This window comes from Chrysemys picta, chromosome 13 (assembly GCF_011386835.1).
Source record: "Chrysemys picta bellii isolate R12L10 chromosome 13, ASM1138683v2, whole genome shotgun sequence".
Lineage (NCBI taxonomy): Eukaryota > Metazoa > Chordata > Testudines > Emydidae > Chrysemys > Chrysemys picta.
In genome coordinates, this window is record NC_088803.1 from 4,126,389 (window position 1) to 4,149,684 (window position 23,296).

Below are 23,296 nucleotides of genomic sequence, written 5' to 3' on the forward strand. Positions count from 1 at the left end.
CGACCTGGAACTCCAGGACACTGCCCTGTATTACTGTGTGTGACGAAGTGGGACTGTTCTTAATGTTTTCCTCAGTTTCCCCTATGCAGTTCTTAAGTATGCCCAGCCTGCTGCCGGTCTGGGGTTCCAGCCATTGGCTCTTACCAGCCGGGGTCTCTGCTCCTGGCTCTGCTCAGCCCGCTACCGGCCTGGGGTTCCCTTCACCCAGGCCGGCAGCGGGCTGAGCGGGGCCGGCGGCCGGGACCTTGGCGTGCCATTAAAAATCGGCTCGCGTGCAATCTTTGGCACACGTGCCGTAGGTTGCCGACCCCTGTCCTACAAAGTCCTTCACTTGTGGTGTGAGGAGAGTCTGAGATATTTAAGTGCCTATAGAGGCAGATAGGAGCCTGGAAATGGAGTTTTAAAGGTATTTAGGTGCCTAAAGAGGCAGATAGGGGCCTTTGTAAACTCCATTAGAAACCTACGTTAGCTGCCTAATTGCCATTGCCATTAAAAAAAAGTAAGAGAAATTAAATATTCTGAGGTAGAGAATCATCTCTGCAGTGTGTTGATCTAGACTTGTTCATTTGGTCAGAGGGGACGAGGCATTGGAAAGCTTTTTCTCACACACCACTGCCTACCTTTACACCACCTTTACCACAACTTTGGCTAATAAGTTTTTCTGTCCCATCTTGACTGCATGCTTTCTTTGCACAAAGCAGCTTTCCCCCTGTGCCAGCGATTCAATTGCACTGTTGAAAACCACAAAGTCGTCTTATGCCAAGTAACTCCCTCCCCCTTAGATATGCTGTACTCTAGGTCTGAAAGTATGAGAACTGGGATTCTAGACTCTTTCCAAAGAGAGAAGGAGGAGGATCCGTGCCCCAGGGAACACACAATGTAGAACTAGACAGACAAGTTAACAAACAGAGGGTGAATTGAGGAAAGATTTGCAACCAGCATGGAGTTGTATTAACAAATGTTATAGAAATACGGTAACAGCATTATAGTGAGATTGGGTTCAATTTTACCACTTCACACTTCAGGAAAATTTCGGAGACAAGCATCAAAATTCTTCTGTAAGGCCCTGATCCTACAGAAACTGAGCACGTGTTTCAGTTTACACATTGGAACAGACCCACTGAAATGTTAATAGGGCTATCCAGCGGGACAGATCCTCAGCGGGTGTAAATTTTCATATTGGCTTCAAAGGTGCCAGGACCCTTTACACCAACTGAGAATCTGCCTCAGGGTGGAGGAAGTTGAGCATGTTTGTAAGTCTGTGCAGGGCCAAGGATTCCATATTTTAATTATAAAGGCTCCAGGAGACAACAAAAATCATGCCTCTTTGAGCTAATTTTCTTGTTCTGCAGCTAAAATATAAATCACCTTTTGCATGGAAAAGGTTTTTGGTTTAGCACAAGATTACAGCAGAAACTGGAGAAGAATAATTAATCTAACCCAGACTCAGACTAAAATAAATACACCCTAGCAGTTGTTTCAATTTTCTCTAGAGAGGTTCTTGCACAGCTGTATAGCACTGTGGACTCCGATGCTGTCTTTAAAGGGACCAAAGTCTCTCTAATACCAAGTAAGTGACTTAACCTTAATGCTCAGGAAAGGGTGTTTGAAAACTTTACATTTAAGAAAAAGTAATTTATTATAGATTTTTGAAGGCACATTGAAGATGAGATTAAAAATAACCCTGTGACTATGCAGGGATTCTTATTGTCTGTGCTGGTAGTGGTGGTTTTTAGCAACGCACACTTCGGATCCAGAGACAATAGGTCCTTCTGGAAATGTGTGTTTATAAATTATATTTTGACATATAATACTGACAATCTGTGTTTTAATGGTTATAAAGCTTTAATTTATTGAATCTCAAAATATACTGTCATTGGATAATTATTGTCTGACCCCCAGTCATTTCATACAATTGTGAAAAATATAAATAAATAGAAATAGAAAAAAAGCCATTGATGTTATCGCTCTAAATTATTTTAAATTATTAAATTATTTTAAAATATTAAAAAGTATTAAATTTTTGAATTAAAAATTGTATTCTGACAAGTCTCTCTCTCTCTCTCTGTGTGTATATATATATATATATATATATATATATATATAATGGTTATATTTGGCTTTGTGCAAATATGAATTTTCATGGGCAAACTACACCATTGTTTCATATTTTATAGATCCGAATGAGGAGAAAAACACAAAGACACTATCCGCTGCCCTGCTGGGTTTGGAAATTGTGCTTGCAAAGAGCGTCGTCTTTAATGTTCTCATGATTGCAAGATTAGTCTTTGAGGTACGTGATACTTTGCGGTGCAGACCGGGCTCTGGCATTTTTATCACAATGTCGGCTAATAGCGCCTAGGGCAGGTTTTTTAACATACTAGTAAAAATGTAGCTGGAGCCTAAGTCCTGCCTACACTAGCAGGAAGAGAAGAGGTAGGAGGAGAAGAATTGTTTTGTGGTTAGGGGCTTGGGCTCCGTTCCCGGCTTTACCATGTTCTATGCAGGAGCGCCACCAGCTTTTTTGCCGCCCTAGGCAGCGGAAGGTCCCGCCCCCGAAATGCCGCCCCCAACAGAGGCGGCGGAAGATCCGGCCACCGCGGTCGCCGCCCCCGAAATGTTAGCGCCCCAGGCAACTGCCTAGGTCGCCTAATGGGTGCGCCGGCCCTGGTTCTGTGTCGGCTTGAGCAACTCCCACAGGTTCTCTAGAATGTTCTGCCTTTAGTCTCTCTCTGTCTTGGGTGTCCATCTGTAGGTGGGAATAACAGCATTCCCCTACCTCACAGAGGGCTTGGGAGGAGAAATACATAAAAGTTCTCAGCCATTACTATTGGAGGCTGTATAAGTACCGTAGGTTGACAGCATGCACACAGTTGTACCATTAGTCAGGAAATGGTGGTTTGCAGTGTTGTAGTAGCCGTGTTGGTTTCAGTATATTAGAGAGACCAGGTGGATGAGGTAAAATCTTTTGTTGGACCAACTTCTGCTGGTGAAAGAGACAAGCTTTCAAGCTACCCAGAGCTCTTCTTCAGGTCTCTTTCTCCAACAGAAGTTGGTCCAATAGAAGATATTACCTCACCCACCTTGTCTCTCTGAAATAATAGGACATTTCTCAGAATGGTTGTGTAATCAGAGATCTCCTGTCTCTAGTGTGGAAGTTTATATTTATTAATATTGCACTAGTGCCTAGTATAGGGCCCGCTGAGGTGAGGGATCCATTATTCTGGGCACTGCTCAGACACATGATGAGAGACTGTCCCTGCCTATTGCTGACAACTGAAATAAAGAAAACAGAGAAAAGGATCAATATACCCACTTTTCCCAGGGTCCTGGTGGATTCTCCATCACTGAACATTTTTAAACCAAGATTGCAAGCTTTTCTAGAAGATCTACTCTAGGAATTATTGTGAGGCCGTTTTCTGGCCTGTGTGACACAGGTCAGACTAGAGGATCACAATGCTCCCTTCTGGCCTTGGAATCTGTGAATCTCTTGTTCTGTAATTGATTCACATGTGAAACTCTCACAGATGTCACTATAACTTCAGCACCTCTATGATTAATATGCAATTGGGATTTGCCATGTGGAAAAGACCAGATAGTTTTGCTGTAATAAAATAAATGAACATAATAATTAATAACAATGTCCTTGTTGTTGTTCTAGGTTCGCAAGAAGGAGCGAGGAAGGACCTGAGAAATAAAGCAAAATTTCTGTCATCTTTGTTTATATTAATTATATCCACTGCTTTTGATACTGACAATTAGTCTGCATTTATTGTTGCTATGAATAGATTTTTAACAAGCTAATTTTGCTTCAAGAATTGTAAAGTTACAATAGTGACTTCAGCATTAAGACTGGAGGAGAGTTTCTATTTTAAAGTTTATTTTGTATTCCCTCAAAACTTTCCCTGCCCCTTGGAAAAAAATCCTATCTTTAGTGCAAACCTCCCATGTTTCTTAGGCTAGAATAGGATGTTTGCCAACTAAATTATACTGATTGTGCAAGAATTTTTGAAAGAGTAGACTTTGAAAGATGATGGGCTTTTAAAAATGTCATCTAACTTTTTTGAATTCATGTATTTTCCTTGCCTATGTTTATATGATAGCAACGTTTTGTGTGTTGGTGCATGTTGCTTACACAATAAAAAATGTTGCACAACAAGTGTTGTTTCTTTTAACAATATTGAATGATTTGAACCTATCAATGGCAGAGAGGCTTCTCTCTCCAGAGGTGCTAGCTCCCATCCAGCTCCATGTTGTGGGAGAGACTGGTTCGGGGGGGCAGGGAATGGAATATGGGCCTTTCCTCTCTAGGGGCGCCAGCTGTCATCTCGCCCCAAGGCAGGGAGACTGGCTGGCTCCGGGGGTGGGGAATGAAATACAAGACCTTTCCCAGCTCAGGGTGTTGGTTCTGATTTCATCTCAGGTCAGAGAGATTGGCTGGGGTGAGTGAATAGGCTACAGGGTCTCTCTCTTTTAGGACATACCAGTCTGGCTGCACACTGCAGGGACTAGATGTGGGGCAAAGGTGGGAGTGAGGGAATGGGATTTGGAGACTATTTCAAAAAATGAATATAAAGAAATGTGTTAGTTTTTCCTTCTGCTCCATGAATAAAATGATGCTTCTGCTCTCTAAACCAGCGTCCATGAAACTCAGAGTGTTATGCAAATTGTGTCACTAACAGAAGGAAATTAATAAAATAAAAAGGTTCATGGATATTAGAAAAAAACATCTGGGTGCAGCAAAGTCAGGACTGAAGGTGGGCAAATAATTGAGTTTTTGGTTCAGTGCTTGTACCAAAAATAATAAAAAGTTTAATTTTGCATTGAGTGGAAATAACAGCTTTTCTCACCAAAATGAAAACATTTAATTTTGGGTTGAATACAACGATTTGTTTGACCTGATAGAAAACATTTCAGTTCAGTTTCACTTTTTACCTTTTAAAAATAGTTACATCTACCTAGCACCATTCTGAAACAAAAAGTCAAAATGTTTTGTTTCAAAAATGCCAAAAAATGTTTCCCCCCCTTATTTTGGCTGAAACTATTTGCTGAATTTGACCCATATTCATGAACAAATTTGATTGACTCAAAACTGTGTATTTTGGAGAATAAACTAGCTACAAAACCGAAAGCCCAACCCTCACCCCGCTCTAGGCAGGTGTGAAGTGCCTTAGCACAAAGGAGCTGGAGAAGCTTGCCAAGAGCCAAAGAGTTTCAGAAGCACGCTGGGGATTTAGGAGTGCAAATCCCATCGACTCAGAATAGAAACTGTGCTTCTAAATCCAAGCAGCATTTTTTTTTTAAATCCCACCCTCTTCCTGGTTCTAGTCAGGGCTTCTCTGCCCAGACAAATGAGGCCCTCTGCTCCCGAAAGAGTTTTCAGTCCAGGAAGACGGAGTAAGAAATCCAGAATGAGAATGCTGTTATTTATCATGTCTATTATGGTCCTACCGAGAGATCGGTGCCTGATGGTGCTGGGCACTGAACATACCCAGTAAGTAACTGAGATCCGGGTCCCATTGTGTTGGGAGCTGCACAGACAGTCAGAGACAGCCCCCGCCCTGAAGAGCTTATAGTCTAAGTAGACAAGGGAGGTGGAATTGGCTAACAACACAAACCAAAGTGGGCAGAGTTTTGGTGCACACCTGTTATTAAATCTGTGCTTAGTACATTCCACCAAAGAGCTAAGCAGCATGAAAACCAGTCTCTGAAACTCAGCTCACTCTGGGCTGGAGTTCATTTCCTGCTTAGCACGGACTAGTCCCCTGATCCTGCAGCTCTCGGAGACACAACCACAGCCCTGCGGGTCCGTGCACTTACCAGCCAACCCCCTGGGACCTCTCCCCAGAATCAGAAAGATGAAACACTGGCTCAGCTTCGCATCCATTCTATTCGCTTTCAAAGGTAATTTAATTGCTAAAGACGTTGGCGGTTCTTTTATTTATGAATCTTAATGTCTGTTTTTTCCATCCAGGAGTCCAGTCAAACTATGAATTTGTGGCATCCCGTGGAGAAATTAAAATGCTCGGGGACTCTCTCCGGATCTCCTGCAAAACCTCCGGATTCCACTTTGGTGGCACCTGGTTGTCCTGGGTCAGACACGCACCTGGGAAGGGACTGCAGTGGGTTGCCACAATTAGCAAAGACGGGGATGCAATATATTACTCTGAGTCTGTGAAAGGGCGATTCACCATCTCCAGAGACAATGACTGGAACGTGTTGTATTTGCATATGACTGAGCTGAGACGCGAAGACGCTGCTGAGTATTACTGCACGTGGGACACGGTGTGCAGAAGGCAGGGGGAGCTCAGACAAGAACCGTGACTTGTGGTTGGGGGAGCAGGTTTCTGCTGAGGAAGCCAAAGGCCTGAATGCTAGAAAACCCTGATAGAAACAGGCGGAGTCTATCCACTCTGTGTTAACAATAGTACAGGGTGTGACAATGCGGTTCTGGCGGAACCCAACTGAGAGTGCCAACTCAGGACAAATTGCTAAAACAGGGCAATTACAGCCCAAGGCTGGGGTTTTTCCACCTCTAAGGCAAACCAAACCAGCCAGACTAAGACTTCGGTCTCATCCCACTGGCTAACCGCAAGTCTCACAAGCAATCTCCTTAGACACTCCAGTTTCCCAGTATTACCACCAGTGCCACACGTTATGGGGACAAATGGTTATGAAAACCAATACCCCAGTAAAAGAAAAAGGTTCTCCTGATCCCAAAGGACCAAGCCCCAGACCCAGGTCAATATACAAGTCAGATTTTACCCACAAATCACGCTGCTGCCAAGCCTTTAGAATCTAAAATCTAAAGGTTTATTCATAAAAGGAAAAAGATAGAGAGGAGAGTTAGAATTGGTTAAATGGAATCAATTACATACAGTAATGGCAAAGTTCTTGGTTCAGGCTTGCAGCAGCGATGGAATAAACTGCAGGTTCAAATCAAGTCTCTGGAATACATCCCCAGCTGGGATGGGTCATTCAGTCCTTTGTTCAGAACTTCAGTTTGTAGCAAAGTTCCTCCAGAGGTATGAAGCAGGATTGAAGACCAGATGGAGATGAGGCATCAGCCTTATATAGTCTTTTCCAGGTGTAAGAACACCTCTTTGTTCTTACTGTGGAAAATTACAGTAAAATGGAGTCTGGAGTCACATGGGCCAGTCCCTGCATACTTTGCTGAGTTACAAGGCGTATCTGCCTTCTCTCAATGGGTCCATTGTATAGCTGATGGTCCTTAATGGGCCATCAAGCAGGCTAGGCAGAGCTAATCTCAGCTTGTCTAGGATGTCACCCAGAAGCATAGCATAAGTTTGCCATACAGACAGTATAGAGCCAATATTCATAACTTCAACTACAAAACTGATACACACATATAGACAGCATAATCATAACCAGTAAACCATAACCTTGTCCTAGACACCCCATTTGACCCCCTTTATACAAGATTTGGGTGCCACTACAGGACCTTGGTTGCAACAATGATCTATATGGTCCCAGTTTATGTCAATAACGTCACACAGGGTTACCTGCTTCCATCCACTTTCTTTCTCTGGAACTGAATACCAAGAAACTTTTCCTTTCCCCCTGGCACCAGCTCTTTCCTGTCCCCTTGAGGCGCCCCAGTTCCCCCACACCCCTACCCCAGAACCCCAAGGAACACCAAAATCCAAGCATCTCACCAGAGTTTGTTAGGACTCCCACCAAAGGCGCTTATCTGTGCTTTATGATGGGGCAAAAGGAGATCTTGCAAGGTGTGTGGGTGGGTGGGGGTGTTTCCATTTTCCAACATGGGCTGGGTGTGTGATCAAAGAGAATATAAATTGTTTTATGTTTTTCTTGAACAGGGCACAAGGATTGGGTGTTTCTGACATGCTGGCTGTGCCCTGTGCATTCATGCATCCGTCTATCTATCTAGGTTGTATGCAGTGTTACTGGAGCCCTGTCTGTCCCCAGATATTAGGGAGACAAGGTCGGTGAGGCAACATCTTTTATTGGACCAACTTCTGTTGGTGAGCAAAACAAGTTTTTGAGCTAACAGACCTGAGGACGAGCTCGGTGTAGCTTGAAAGTTTGTCTTTCTCACCAACAGAAATTGGTCTATTCAAAGATATGACCTCACCTACCTTGTTTATCTATCTAGTGGTATTAGAATATAAATAATATATACTAGTACTTGTGTTTTGTGCTGTTAATAAAAACCATATAGGACCAGACTGCAATATCCTTAATCAGGTTGAATAGTTCCATTGTAGGAATGTGGCTACTTTGGGGATAAAGTATTACCAACTGTAAAAAGATCACCGTGTTACCCATAGGAAGAGACAGTCCTTGTCCCAAGCAGCTTACATCTTGAACAGACCAAAAAGAAAAGAAAAGAAAAGAAAAGAAAAAGGGAATGGGACCAGGATTCAGCGTAGTCAGCCCATGGGAAAATGAGCCCAGCTGTTGTTAATTCCATGAATATTATTATTTTTTCCCCCTCAGTCAAGCCACACAAGTCATGGAATATAAAATGCAGGGCTGGAGTTCATCTAACTTTTATAAAACAAAACATGTGCAAAATACAGAACTGAATTTCTTGTTTAAAGCCCACGATTTGCCTGACTCTACAGCTCTTGGAGAGAAAATCAAGACCAGGAGTAGTCACTAGGTGGCTGCAAGCGAAATGCGGACTGCCGGATACTTTTGAAGGGACTTGAAATCTTTTTATTTACTTATTAATTATTATTATTTTCTCTGGAGTCTGGACCTGGACCAAGAAATCTGGACCCTGACCAAAAATAATTGATTACCCTGATCTAGACAACCTGCATCCCCTGTGTGTGCAATGAACAGCAAATTCCCAAGCGAACTCTCCTCAGAATCAGAGATGATATTATGGGTCAGTATTGCAGACATGGGAGATGCCCAAGTATTATTATAGAAGCCTCCATGTCTCTTTTTTTCTATCCAGGTCCTGGGGCTAGGCAACACCGTGGCCCGGGAAACTGGACAAAGGGAGAGGTGGAGGGAAGGAGGGGGAGAGAGCCTGCTGGAGAGGTTTTTGGTTTCAGTTTTGTGCTGGGTGGTGGAACGCAGGGAACCCTAAGGCTGGGGTCTAAGCTCCCTGCCTCCCAGAAGGACTTGACTGAGGGGTCCTGGTTGTACCTACAAGCTCTGTTTTAGACTGCGTTCCTATTGTCCAATAAACCTTCCGTTTTACTGGCTGGCTGAGAGTCACGGTGACTCCCAGGAAGAGGGATGCAGGACCCTGACTCCCCCACACTCTGTGACACCAGTCAAAAGAATTTGTGGCATCTGGTGGAGAAGTTAAAATGCTCAGGGACTCTCTCCAGATCTCCTGCAAAACCTCCTGTCAAGGCTGTATCCCCACTTTGAACTTTAGGGTACAAATGTAGAGGCCTGCATGAAAACTTCTAAGCTTAACTACCAGCTTAGCTCTGGTCCCGCTGCCACCATTCCCTCCCTGGGAAGCCTTGAGAAACCTTTCACCAATTCCCTGGTGAATACAGATCCAAACCCTTTGGATCTTAAAACAAGGAAAGAAATCAATCAGGTTCTTAAAAAGAAGGCTTTTAATTAAAGAAAAAGGTAAAAATCATCTCTGTAAAATCAGTATGATTACCCTGTAAGGTTAATTTCCAAACTAAAGAGCTCAGAGGACTCCCCTCTAGTTTTAGGTTCAAAGTACAGCAAACAAAGATAAACACCCTAGTAAAAGGTACATTTACAAGTTGAGAAAACAAAGGAAAACTAATACGCCTTGCCTGGCTATTTACTTACAAGTTTGAAATAGGAGAGACTTGTTCAGAAAGATTTGGAGAACCTGAATTGATGTCTGGTCCCTCTCAGTCCCGAGAGCGAACGCACAACCAAAACAAAGAACACAAACAAAAACCTTCCCCCCTCCCCCCCAAGATTTGAAATTATCTTGTCCCCTTATTGGTCCTTTAGGTCAGATGCCAGCCAGGTTACCTGAGCTTCTTAACCCTTTACAGGGAAAAGGATTTTGGAGTCTCTGGCCAGGAGGGATTTTATAGTACTGTACACAGGACAGCTGTTACCCTTCCCTTTATAGTTATGACACCTCCGCATTCAGTTTTGGTGATTATAGGATGACCTGGTACAGAAACACTCCTGGAAAGGCACTGGAATGGGTATCAACCATTAGCTATTGGGCCAGAGATACAAAACATTACGCTGCTTCAGTGAAAGGCCGATTCACCATCTCCAGGGACAATCCCAACAACTTGTTGTACTTGCATATGACTAACCTTAGACCCGAGGATGCTGCTGAGTATTACTGTGGTTGGACACAGTGTGCAGAAGGCACTTGGAGCTCTAGTTCCTTGGCCACATGTATCATGTCCTTTTTCTGGTGGCTCGGCCACAAAAGGAGGACAAGAGCTCACTACTGCTACCATCTGAGAGAGTTGCTGGGTTGAGATCAGCTGGTAGAAGGAGGCAATAGCCTGAGAATCTGGGACTTCAAGCCCCTAGAGTGACCTCTTACCTTTATAGACCCCCCCGCCCCCCCATCATACACAGCTGTTTTAAAGTTCAGCGTGATGGTAAAGAGACCCCTTTTCGACCCTTCACCACACAAGAGAAAGCCTGCAGGATTTGTCATTAACTATTTATTTCTCCTCTCCTGGCTCCCAAACTGCTTCTCCTCCCTACTGCCGCCAGCCACCTTCGAGTTCTCCCTCTTCTCTCCCCGGCTCTGCTCACTTGAGTGCAGCAGCTCAGCGGATGGTCCAGCTTTACTCCTTCACTTCCCTTCTTCTTCCCTTCTTTGGGGGGCTGCATTCGCCATTGAGCAGGCTGATGGGAATACCTGAGTGCTCGGCCTAGGCCAGGGGTCTCCAACACGCGGCCTGCGGGGCTATTTCTCTGGGTAAGCGGATCCAGGGCAGAACTCAATGCCGTCCTGCACCCTAACCCCCTGCCATGAGCCCCCTGCCTGCACCCCAACCCTCAGCCACACCTCGCACTCCCTCCTGCACCCCACCCCCAAGCCCCTGCCCTGAGTCCCCTGCCTGCACCCCAACCCTCAGCCACACCTCGCACTCCCACCTGCACCCCAACCCCCTGCCATGAGCCCCCTGCCTGCACCCCAACCCTCAGCCACACCTCGCACTCCCTCCTGCACCCCACACCCCAACCCTCAGCCACACCTCACACTCCCTCCTGCACCCCACACCCCACCCCCCTGCCACACCTCGCACTCCCACCTGCACCCCACACCCCAACCCCCTGCCACACCTCGCACTCCATCCTGCACCCCACACCCCAAGCCCCTGCCCTGAGCCTCCCGCCTGCACCCCACACCCCAACCCCCTGCCATGAGCCTCCCACCTGCACCTCAACCCCCTGCTACACCCCAACTTCCTATCCTGAGCCCCATTCTGCATCCCCCACCTCTTCTGCACCCCAACATCCTTCCCTGAGCCCCCTGTCTGAACCCCAACTCCCTGCCACACTTCGCACTCCCTCCTACACCCCACCCCCGATCCCCTGCCCTGAGCCTCCTGCCTGCACCCCAACCCTCTGCCACACCTCGCACTCCCTCCTGCACCCCACAGCCCAACCCCCTGACATGAGCCTCCTGCCTGCACTCCCTCCTGCACCCCACACCCAAACCCCCTGCCCTGAGCCTCCTGCCTGCACCCCAACCCTCTGCCACACCTCACACTCCCTCCTGCACCCTGCACCCCAACTCCCTGCCCTGAGCCCCCTGCAGCTCAACTCCTGCCCTGAGGCCCCCCCCCCCCCACACACACACCCCTTCTGCCCCCTCTGGGCCAATGAACTAGTCCTCAGGCGGCCGTCATGGTCATTTGAGTTTGAGACCCTGGTCTAGGCTCACAGGCCCAGCAGCTAAAGCCAAGCCCCACTGAGAACAGGGGGAGATTAGCCTGGAGTGTCAGGAGTGGAGGCTTGGCCCATGGGGACCGGCACTGCCGCTGCTGCCACCTTCATGGTGAATCTTCCAACGCCTCGCCAAAGGGCTCTTCCCCATTCTGCAAACTGGCCTCACGGGCTGACTGTCTAGGAGAACAGAAACCCTTTGTTAGAGCCGGAGAGGCTCTTGCCACGGCTCCCTGAGGGTCACAGTCAAACACCTGCGAGTCTCTAGGAGGCTCTCAAGCAGTTCCCTGCTCAGGCACTTGGCACCCACTAGCAATGGTCTCTGACAGCGGCATTGCCAAGGGGAGCTCAGCAGAGGGTCCCTTCTATGGCTTCCTGAGTGGGAGGGAGGTTGGTCTGGTCATTTAAGGCCTAGTGTCAGAGTCAGGGCTCCTGGGTTCTCTGACTTTGGAAGTGGCTGAGTCTAGTGGTTGGAGCTGGACTGGTATCAGTCCCATGCTTCCTTCCTGCCTCTGTCAGGGACGTCGTATGTGACCTTGCAGCCAGTTGCTTTCTATCCCTATGCCCTAGCGAACAGGGATAATACTGACCCCCCTCAGAGGGGCTGGCAGGGGCAAGGTGGGGCTCCAAGTGGCCCTCCCTGAATGTTTCAATCACTTGATGGTGGCAGCGCTACTAAGGCAAGGAAGGAATTTGAGCCTTGGGGAAGTTTTTAACCTAAGCTGGTAGAAATAAGCGTAGGGGGTCTTTCATGCAGGTCCCCACATCTGTACCCTAAAATTCAGAGTGGGGAGGGAACCCTGACATGCGCTGACCTTAGAACCTAACCCCCGCGTAAGATGTGACTCCACTGTATTCATTTTTGATAGTTTAGCGATGCTCCAGGGGGAGGGGAGGTGGGAGGGGCTGGCCTCTCCTTTTGCCTCTCAGTTAGGGCTCAGTCTATAGTCAGCTTGGCTAGGCCCCAGGCTGTGCAGCCCAGGGGAAAGCACCCTGTTACAGGCCTGTTCGTGGCCTGGGGTCCTTGCTCCCCATTTCACACCTGCTTTCCAGAGGGACTGAGGACACACAGGCCCCACGGACTGGAACTGGAGTTTGCTCGTTCTGGTGACTCTGACATTCAGAGGCTGACAGGTGTGGTGAGGGGGCCGGAGAAACCCCACTGCTGCGGGAAGTTGAGCTGGAGACCGGAGATGCCAGGTGATCAAGACTACCCGATGCTCTCTTCATGCCCCAGGGGCTGGAGTCTCCTGCCAGAAATGCTCTCAGGAGCCCAGGTTCGAGGACGTCTCTGGAGAGCCCCTTCCTAGGAAGGAAACCTGGGTGGTAGGATGATGGAGAAGTCTCTGTCCCAGAACTGGGAGCCAGGGACAGGGGAAGCTCCCAGACAGGCTATGCATCGGGGATGCCATTTCTCCCCCAAGAGACCCACACGCCCCAAGGAGTAAATGGCTCTTACCTCCATGAGGGACTGGGGTCTTTCACCTAAGCCTCTTTGAGAGCCAGCATTGCTTGCTTGGATGGGACGAGGTGACCTGTCCCCACTGCTCCCTGACGTGGCTCAGCTACCGGATGCGCCCGTCTGGGAGACTGTGCCAGATCCCAGGGCCTGGAAGACAGCTGGGAAGGAGGCTCCTATTCCTGTCATACCCAGAGACCCCATAGAAGGGCCAAGGGGAGAATAAAGGGCAGGAGATGAAGCTAGCCCTGAGCCTCTGTCCCACCCCACCTCCTCAAAAGTGGAGCTTTCCGAGCTCCAGTGGGGCTGTGGCCCTGACACAAGGGCCTTTCTGCACCACATGGGAGCAGTGGGAATGGGAGGGAGGTAGACCAAGGAAAGGGGGAAGGGGAGCGGATGCAAGGGAAAGAGGTCCTGCCCCATATGAAGGTATTTGGGAGGCAGAGGGAAGAACCCTGCTTCACAGAGAGGGGAGAGAGTTTCTGTGAGTGCCAGGGGGCTCCATTTTCATTTCCACTAGCTCTCCTTCTCGCTCTCCCACTCCGAGGGAGGCAACTCCCGCTGGCCCAGTCTGGTCCGGACCAGAGTCTGCAGGGTAGCAGTGGGCCCACAATAGGGCTGGGCGGTTTTGACGGGGTTGGGACTCACCACCATGGCGCCTCCCGCTGGTCGCTCCGGGAATTAGATCAGTCCATGGGGAACGCCCTCTGCTGGCAGCATCCCATCCGTCTCTTGTCCTCCGTTGGCATCTGGACCCACGTTGCTCACCGCTTGAGAATGTCCTTCAGGCCACTGCCCCTACAGCAGTGCCCACTAGTCCATCCTCACCCCATTCCAGGGGGCGGGGGTTAGCAACAGTCCTTGCACCTGCCTCGGTGGCCAACCGCAACCCCCAAAGTCTAGCCCCTTATCTCAAGGGCCGGTTACAATTTGTCTCGGCCATCGGATGGCCAGGTGCAGTACTGCCCAGCCCAAGGTGCTGGTCTCCTGCTCTGAAGACAGACCTTCTTCCATGAAGTTCTGGGGCAGCCATTATATAGGGCCTAGCCTAGCCCTGATTGGCTCTCAGTAGGTCCTTCCCTGATTGGCTGCTGGCTTGCACAGCCATTCTGGCCTACTCTAGCCCTCTCTCACATAGGGGTGGGGCAGCTGCCCCACCACAAACCCTCCCCCTTAAAAATGCTCACGGGGGAGGGGAGGAAAGGGTTCCTATTGCCCCAGCTTCCTTCGCAGCGGGGCCTGCAGGGCATCTCTTTCCTCTTTCAGGTCCTCCAAAGTCTGGAGCCACCAGCTTCCCACCTCTAGGGTCTGGGTTCCCACTGTAGAATGCCCTGGTCCTACGTGGGTTCCTACTTCTGTTTGGGTTCCCAAATGGGCCCTCCTGGCTCCTACATGGGTTCCCTCGTTTTGGTGGGGCCTCTCTGCCCCAACCCCTTTCTCTCTAGGGGCCTCCGTCTTCACCACTTCTTCCCTGGGGCTGGTCTCTGACCGAGCCCTTGTCTCAGGCACTTCCCCTTTCTGCCTCAGGGGACAGTGCCTCTTTAAATGTCCCCCTTGGTGGCAATGGAAGCACTTTCTGGGTCTTTCCCCTGCGACGTCCCTTCTCCTGTTTGTTTGGGCCAGGGCCCTAGCCTTTCCTTCTGGGCTGGCCCGGGCCTTGGGAGTCCTGTAGGGGCACTCTCTCTTCAGGTGCCCTGGCTCCCCACAGACCCAACAAGCTGGGGACCCCCGTTACTCTCACAGGGGGTGCCTTTTCTGGGTGGAGCCTCTCTGCCCCCTCCCAGTAGGGACTCTCCCTCCTTTAGTGTCCCCATCGCCTATAGGCGAAGCAGTTCAGCGTTCCTGGTCCCGGCCTCTCGCCCTCGGTGCCGGATCTCTTCTTTGGTTTGGGTGCCGACCTCCACAGCAGCCAGAACAACTCCCTCTGCTGCTCAGTGAGCCGAGCCACCCAGGCCCTCCAATAGAAGTCTCTTTTCTGCACCATTTTGTATCTCAATGTTGCACAATCTGCCTAGTCCGCTGGATGGTGTCCTTCCTCAGGCCACTGCCCTCTGGCAGTGTTCCCTAATCCATCCTCACCTCCTTCCAGCAGGGGAGCGGGGAAGCAGGTTAGCAAAAGTCCTTGCACCTGCCTCAGTGGCCAACCACAACCCCCAAAGTCTAGCCCCTCTCTCAAGGGCCGGTTGCAGTTTGACTCAGCCACCGCATGGCCAGCTGTAGTACAAGAGGGAAGAGGGGGACCCAGGCCCACCCACTACTCTGGGTTCCAACCCAGGGATCGTCCAGTGGCAGCCTCCCTGCTCTCCCCTTGTCCAACTGTCCCTGGGCCACTTCCCCTCCGAGCCCTCTAAGCCCTTTCTGTCACGGCCCGCAGTCTGGGAGGTCTTAGGCCGGAGCTGTAGTATGCTCCCTTGAGCCTGCCCAGCACTGCTCTTTCTGAGATACTGATCTCCTGCTCTGGAGACAGACCTTCTCTCACAAAAGTCTGGGACAGACTGCCTGCTGCTCGCCTGGGCAGCCTTTATATAGGGCCTAGCCTAGCCCTGATTGGCTGGCTCTAATCTCGGCCCTGATTGGCTCTCGTTTGGCCCTTCTCTGATTGGCTGCTAGCCTGTGCAGCCGCTCTGGCCTACTCTAGCGTCCTCTTGCATGGGGGTGGAGCAGCCGCCCCACCTCAGCGATCAGCTGTCGCAACCAGGTGCGGGGCCGGCTCCAGGCACCAGCGGAGGAAGCACACGCCTGGGGCGGCATTCCCTCCATTCCTGGGGCAGCATAGTCCGGGCGACTTTTTTGTTTTTTGCACTTCGGCAGTTCGGGCGGCGGCAGTCCGAGCGTTGTTGTTGGGTTTTTTTCTGCTTCGGCAGTTCAGGTGGCGGCAGTCCAAGTGGTTGGGGGTTTTTTGGTTTTCTTTTTGCTCGCTTTGGCAGTCCGAGCGTTGTTTTTTGGGGTTTTTTTTACTTGAGGCGGCAAAAATGGTTGAGCCGGCGCTGCTGGGCTGAGGTCGCTCAAGTGGTCAGCCCCTCAACACAGTGTATCGGGGGTGGCTCAGGCCTGGGCGGGGCCCAAGCACCCCACAAACCACCAAACTTCAAGGGCGGGCCCTGGCCTGGGTGGAACCCTGGCAGCCAGCAAACAGACAGACTTGACAGGGCTGGCTCTAGCCTGGGCGGGGCCCCGGTGGCCAGCCAACAAACAGTTCCTGTCCTGGGCTACAGCCTCCTTGCACCGTGTAGGGGGTCAGCCACCCGGGGTGGGGTGGCAGGGGGACGCGGTCCCACCCTCCTCCCCCGCGTCCCAGCCCAAGGCGCTGGCAGGGGCAGGATTGGTTGCCCCTGCGTCGGCGGGGATCCAGCCGCAACACGCCGACTGAGTCGCGCCGGGCTCTGCAGCCAGCAGCTCCCGGGCTGTCCCTGGGCTACTTCCTGCCTCCCCGGCTGAGGTTTGGTAGCTGTGGCCTCCAGGCCTTTTCCGGCTCCTTGGGGTAAACCGCAGTGGGGACTCCGGGCCAGTCCACGTCCATGCCTGGGGTTAGGGTTAGGGTTAGGGGCCTCTGGAGAACAGGCCAAGTGTCCTCCTCTGTTGCAGGCTGTCCCCCAACTGTGGTGCAGGGCCGGCCTTTTATATTTCCGGCCCCACGCCCCGGTTCTTACGGCGAGGGGGGCGGGGCGATATAGGCTCCGCCCTCCAAGGGGTGTGTAGGGGATCCCTCGCTCTCCTGCTCGGAAGGAGGCCGCTCAGTCGCAACAGAGTCCACCAGAGGCCCCGGTGGCCTGGCAACAAACAGTCCAACAGGCGAAGGGGGCGGGGTGATGTAGGCTTGGGCGGCTTGGAGGAGGTGGGTCTCCAGCTCCGGCTCCAGGGCAGGTGTCATGGTGCTGGCAAGAGAGAGGAGCCGGTATTAGACTGTGCAGTGCGGGGGTGGGACTGACACCGACACGGACGTGAAACTGCAGGGAAATAAGCAGAGGCTGGCGAGAATGGAAACTGAGGCACTGAGCCAGGGAATGATAAGGCCAAGGTTTCCCAGACCGACAGTGGCAGGGCAGGAATGGCGCCTGTTCCCTGGACCCTGCTGCCCCTCCTGTATCTGATCCTGGGAGTCAGCCTCTCCCCAAAGCCATTGCAATGTACTGGAGTGCAAAGAACAGAGCAGCCAGGAGAGGGAGTGACCCTTCCCCCCACTTCTGCCAGAGGAGCCCCCCTTGGGAGGTGAGCTGGGAGTGGGAGGGGCAGTGACTCCCAGCCATGGGCCTGAGCAGCACCGGGGTTAGGGGAACCGGGCGGGAGGGTCTCGGTACCTGAGGTTGGCCACAGCAATGAGGGACTTGGCCAGGACGGCGCCGAGTAGAGAGTTAGGAGGAAGCTCCTCAATGAGCTCCTGTGAGACGCAAAGGAGACAAAGGAGCGTGTGAGATTCGGGCCTCACGGACACTCCCCAAGGAGGAGATTACACAGCCAGCAGGATCCCCCCAGCTGCCTCCCGCTCCTCCGATTCCTGTCCACTAGTTCTCCCGTCTCCTCTCCCCAATCTTCAGCCCCATCAATCCCTGCCCTCAGCTGCCCTCCAGCACCAGCCATCCCCCAACCGTCGGCCCGGGGAGACCCCTGCCCCTCCCATGTCTCTGTCCCCCCTCCAGCTGCCGGGCACCGTGTCTCACTCACCACAATCCTCTCCGCCACAGCCGCCTTCGAGCAGTGTGGCTCCAATGTGTCGTCCCCTCTCTGCTGGGCAGCGAGGCACGCGGCGTAGATGGCGTGCAGGAACACAAGCTGCTGCGCCTGGTCCTGCACCCACCAGGAGTGGGGTTAGGGGAGAGAGAGCCAGTTAGCCAGGGACCTCCCTGCCCCAGCCACACCAGCTGCAGGACTTAGGCCTGAATGGGGGATAGTGGGGACCTGCCTATTGTCCAAATCACCCACGACTCCTCCACAAACAGGGTCAGGAACTGGGACAGTGCCTGTGGGGGGAGGAGACCCCGGCTGGTGTGTGACAAACACCCCCATCTTGGGGGTCCCAGATCATGAAGGAGAAAGGTCCCCATTAGGGCCAAGAGGTTCAGGAAGAAGGCTCTGCAGGGGGTCAGGATGCTGGGAAGGAGCAGGACAATCTCAGTTCCAGCACAGCTGGGGAACGTTTGTACCTTTTCTCGGGCATGGAGCTGCTCTCGGATGTTCACCAAGTCTACCCGTTCTTCTTCCTCCTCCTCGTCCTCGGAGTCCCTGGCGGACGCTGCACCAGGGAGAGAAGGGGACAAGGTGACTCCTGCTGCCACTCGGGGGGAGGACAGGGGCATGGTGGGACAATGTGTCCCCTTCCCACCTCCGGGACATAGGGCAGATTGGGCCCCACATTCCCCCCTCTCAGTGATGGCATCAGCCCCCAACTCCTTCAGGAGCCCATAGCAAAGAGACCCTCCCCACTGTCCTGGACTCCCTGGGAGGTGCCTCCCCCCACCCCCGCCCAATGGAGCACCAAGGACCAAAGTGGCAGCATCTAGTGTCTGTGGGGTTCACATGGCTCAGGCCAGACACCTGGGCTGGAGACCCACCACCGTAGCACTGCTCAAGGGCCTGTTCACAGCCCCCTTCTCACCCCTCCCTGAGCCCAGCCTGGCTCCTCACCTGGAACGAAGCAGAAGCGTCCGTCGGCCAGGCTGCTGTCCGAGTCGCAGGCGCTGCTGCTGTCGGATGGGGAGCGGCCCGAGCTGCTGGGGCTGGCAGAGGGCTCCTCCACCTCCTGTCCGGGGGAGGCTGGAAGGTCCTCACTGACCGAGCAGGGCGATGGCCCCTGTTGGAAGTTGGGGCTGGGCTCCTGGGGCCGCTGCTGCCCACACAACAACAAGCCCCAGAGCCACCCTGCCCGGTTCCGCCCCTGGGCTGGGTCCTGCCTGCCCAGCCGCAGCCTGGCCCAGCTCCATTTTGGCCTAGGAGGTGATGCTCCCACCTCGGCGCCTGCGCCGGGAGCGGGTTTCCTCCGCCAGAAGGCTGGGCACTTCCACCTCCTGGCGCGGCCGGGAGCTTCCTCCCCTCCAGCGGGGACTGAGGGGCCGCTTCGCTCCTGGGGAAGATGGTGGCTGCTTCCCTCAGGCTCTGGGGCCACCTGCAGAGCCTTCTTCCTGAACCTCCTCAGGAGCCTGGCCATCCTGGAACCCAGCGGGGAGCAGGTGTGAGTCTGGGGTCAAGGCAGCCGCTCACTAACCAGCCTGTTTGGTCGCTCCCCATCAATGCCCCAGCCAGAGCAGCTCCTGCTCCCCCACGGGGGTACAGGGAGGGCAAGCTACCCCCACTGGCAAGAGTTCATTGCATGCTCTGCTCCCCCTCAACGCTCCCCCTCGTCATCCCTGGGGCTGCAAGAACTGGGGAGTCTCGTCCTTTTCGAACACTGAGGTCAGTCACAAAGAAACTGGTCACTTTGGACAAGCAGCTCCCTCCTGCGACCCCACACCACACTCACCCCCCCCCCACCTCCCGCCCAGGCTAGAGAAGGAACAGAACCCAGGCAGGGCCGGCTTTAGGCCAATTCGCCCGATTCCCCAGAATCGGGCCCCTCGCCTAAGAGGGCCCCGCGCACACACCCAGGCTACAGTCGTCTTCAGGGGCCCCACTCCCCTGGCCAGAGCGCCGGCCGGAGCGCGGCAGCCCCACGGCCCCGCTCTCCTGGCTGGAGCTCTGGCCGGAGCACGGCAGCTCCGTCACCCCGGCTGGAGCTCTGGCCAGAGCGTGGCTGCCCCACGGCCCTGCGACCCTGGCTGCAGTTCCGGCCAGCCCCGCGGTCCCGCAGCCCCAGCCGGACTGCAGCAGCCCTGCAGCTCCACGACCCCGGCCGGACCGTCGGCCAGACCGCGGCAAGCCCTGTGGCCCTGCATTCCTGGCCAGAGCTCCATCCGGAGCACGGCAGTCACGCGGGGCCACCTCCCCCAGCCGGCAATCCGAAGTGCCGCCCCAGGAATCGGGCCCCGCACTTGCTAAAGCCGGCCCTGAACCCAGGAGTCCGGACTTCTCCTGGGAAACCATTCCCCACCTCAAAGTCCCTAGGCATAGCAAGGCCAGGGCCCCCTCGGTTCCCATTGATTTCCATGCTCAGCAGCTCACTGGGTCTGGCCCAGCTCACAGATTCTCAGCCTGGGGAACAGTCTCCCACAAGGGATTGGCTGGGAGCCCCATTGCTGGGACCTTGCGAAACACACTGGAGACGGCTCTGGAGAAGCCCCTTCCCGGTCTGAGAGCGAGGGGTTCCTGGGGGCTGTTTGCAAATCCTATCTCCTTTGGGAGAGATTCTCTCCCCCTCTTTCTGCCTCTCCCCAGACAGACAGGGGATGCCCCCAAGGGACACTCACTTGCTCTGGTGATGGAATGATGGATGGAGGATGTTCAGGGTCGTCCCTCGCCCTTCTCCTCACTCTCCAAGCCCAAGGCAGGCTGGAGAGGGTGGTGGTGAGCTGAGGAGTTACCCTGCCCAGCAAGCAGGCAGGGTGATGGCACGGGGCGATCGGCTGGCTGTGAAAACAAGAGTCTGTCTTATTGTCAAGGGACGGAGAAACTCGGCCAGCGGCAGGGGGTGCAGAACACCGCCCTAGTGCGGGGATGACAGCGCGTCCGGGATCCCGACATCCCAGCACTTTACACACCTTCCTGGAGCCTCCCGACCCCCCTGGGCTGTTGGGACTGCGACCCCAACCCCACTGATGAGAAAAAGGACTGGGAGGGGAAGCTACTGGCTCAGGGTCACACCAAGTGTCAGAAGTATGGTGGGACCCAGCAGGCCTTCTTTCCAGGCCCCTACGCTAACCACTGCTGCACGCTCCCTCCCACAGCTGGCAATTACAACCAGGCCCCCATGTCCACTCCCCCTGCCTTTGAGAGGGAGTGTGCTCTGCTGGAGTGACTGGACCAGGGGATTGGGAGTCAGGACTCCTGAGTTCCATTGCTGGGTTTCCTGTTGCTTCCACTGCTGGGGGTTTTCCTTTCCCTGTGGGACTTTGAGGAAATTGCTCCCCCCTCTCTGGCTCTGTCCCCAGCAGTCAAACGGGGATTTCATACTTTCCCACTATTGGAAAGTGCTGGGAGAAGCCCCCAGCAAAAGCTGCTCTGACAGCGCTAAGCAGCATCTGCCCATTGAAGGTGGAAGCGCACTGCCCAGGAGGAGGAGGGTTTGGCTCTGGGGTTTCACTTCAGCCCAGTCTAGAGAGAGGGGCCCAGCCATGGAGTCTGGCTCAAGAAGACCAAGTCTCCAATTTGTTAAGGGCGTTTTGAATTCCAATCCTGTGCTCCAAAGAGCTTGGTGTCATTTGCAAATTGTAGAAGCATGCTCTCCGCTCCATTTTCCAAATCCTTAAGGAAAATATTGAATAGTACCGGCCCCCGGACTGATCCCTGCCGGACCCAGTAGGTACACCCTCTCCGTTGGACAGCCAGACATGGAGAAGGGCTCTTGGAGTCTGGGCTTTCAACCAGCTCTGCACTCCCATTACACTGATTACATCTAGACCACATTTCCCTTGTTTGCTTTTGAGAATGTCCCATGTGACTGTGTCAAAAGCCTTAGAAACACCAAGAGAGATCACATCTACTGTTTACCCATCTCCACTAGGCCTATAACCCTGCCAAAGAAGGAGCTAGGATTGGTTTGGAATGATTTGTTCTTGACAAGTCCATGTTCTTTTTCAGGGATCTCACACGAGAACTGGGGCACAACACCTGGTTTGTTAAGGCCACAAAAATGGAGGCAGGAACCTCTTCTCTTCTGCTGGCAAAGAACCCCAGGTACCTAAAAGACAGGGCCTCACATCCCTGAATGGGCTTTTAAAAAGACAAAGCTTAAAAAAATTGGCCCCGACCATTTCTTGTTTCCGCAGACTCGATATTTTAGCAAACTTTAGAATTCCTTGGAGCTAAACACCGAGAAATTCCCCTTTCTCCTTCACAGAGGCTTTAATGCCCCTTATCTCACTCAGGCTCACGACCGCCCAGAGTTCGAGAATTGTCCCTGTTCGCATTGGACAGATGGGGAGGAGCTTGAGCTACAGAGAAGGGAAGGGACCTACCCAAGGGCCTACGCAGGAAGGCGGTGGCAGAGCCAGAAAAAGAAGCCACCAGTCCTGACTCCTGTTCTAATGGACAACAAACCCCCCTGAGGCACGGCAGAGGGGAAAGTAAGCCAGTACGGTACGGTACGGCGTAGCGGCAAGAGCCAGTACGCCGTGCCAGACTGGACTGGATTCCGCGGCGGTGATTTAAAGGGCCCAGGGCTCTAGCCACTGCGGGGAGCCCCGGGACCTTGAAAGTGCCGCCGGAGCTCCGTCAGCCGGGCTCGGATGGGGATTAATGTGCCCGGAGCTTTGGCCGCTGCGGGGAGCCCTGGGCCCTTTAAAGTGCTGCCGGAGCTCCAGCAGCCGGGCTCCCGGAGCTCCGGCAGCCAGACTTGGGCGGGGATTTAAAGGGCCTGGAGCTCCGGCAGCCGGGCTCCAGTGGTGATTTAAAGGGCCCAGAGCTCCGCGGTGGCTGGAGCACCGGGCCCTTTAATTCGCCCCTGAGCCCCTCGGCTCCCAGCCGCCTCTGCAGCTGGTAGCTCCGGGTGATTTAAAGGCCCTGGGGCTCCCAGCCACAGCCGGAGCCCCTGGGCCTTTAAATCTTGAAAGGCCCCACCTCTTCCGGTTGAGGCCACACCCCCGCTCAGGACTCCGACGGAACGGTAAATCCTTTAAGTTCCTTTCATGCCTGGGCAGGGATAGAGTCCAGGAATCGAGATGATGGGGAAATTTCATTGAACTGTTTCTCTCAGAAAATCCCATTCAGACTAAACCAGTTTGTTTCTTGAACTCCTAACAAGTGGGATGAAAGTTCTTTGCAAAAAGATTTTGTTGCAAAACAAAAGCATCTCCTGTTTGTCACAGTGTGTTAAATTGTCTCCTCGCACACCAAGAGGAGACCCTTAGATCTCGAGAATTAGATAAGATGCCTGAGTCTGAG

At 52.9% G+C, this 23,296-nt stretch overlaps 1 long non-coding RNA gene and 1 gene segment (V, D, J or C); both read left to right on the top strand.

Moving 5' to 3' along the window:
• Positions 1 to 23,296, top strand: part of LOC122173242 (Ig mu chain C region secreted form-like) — a 1,717,225-nt gene that overhangs the window by 732,471 nt on the left and 961,458 nt on the right.
• Positions 1,328 to 4,159, top strand: LOC135975502 (uncharacterized). Its single transcript, XR_010592452.1, has 3 exons — positions 1,328 to 1,570; positions 2,178 to 2,293; positions 3,662 to 4,159. It is a non-coding gene; the product is annotated as an uncharacterized LOC135975502 (long non-coding RNA).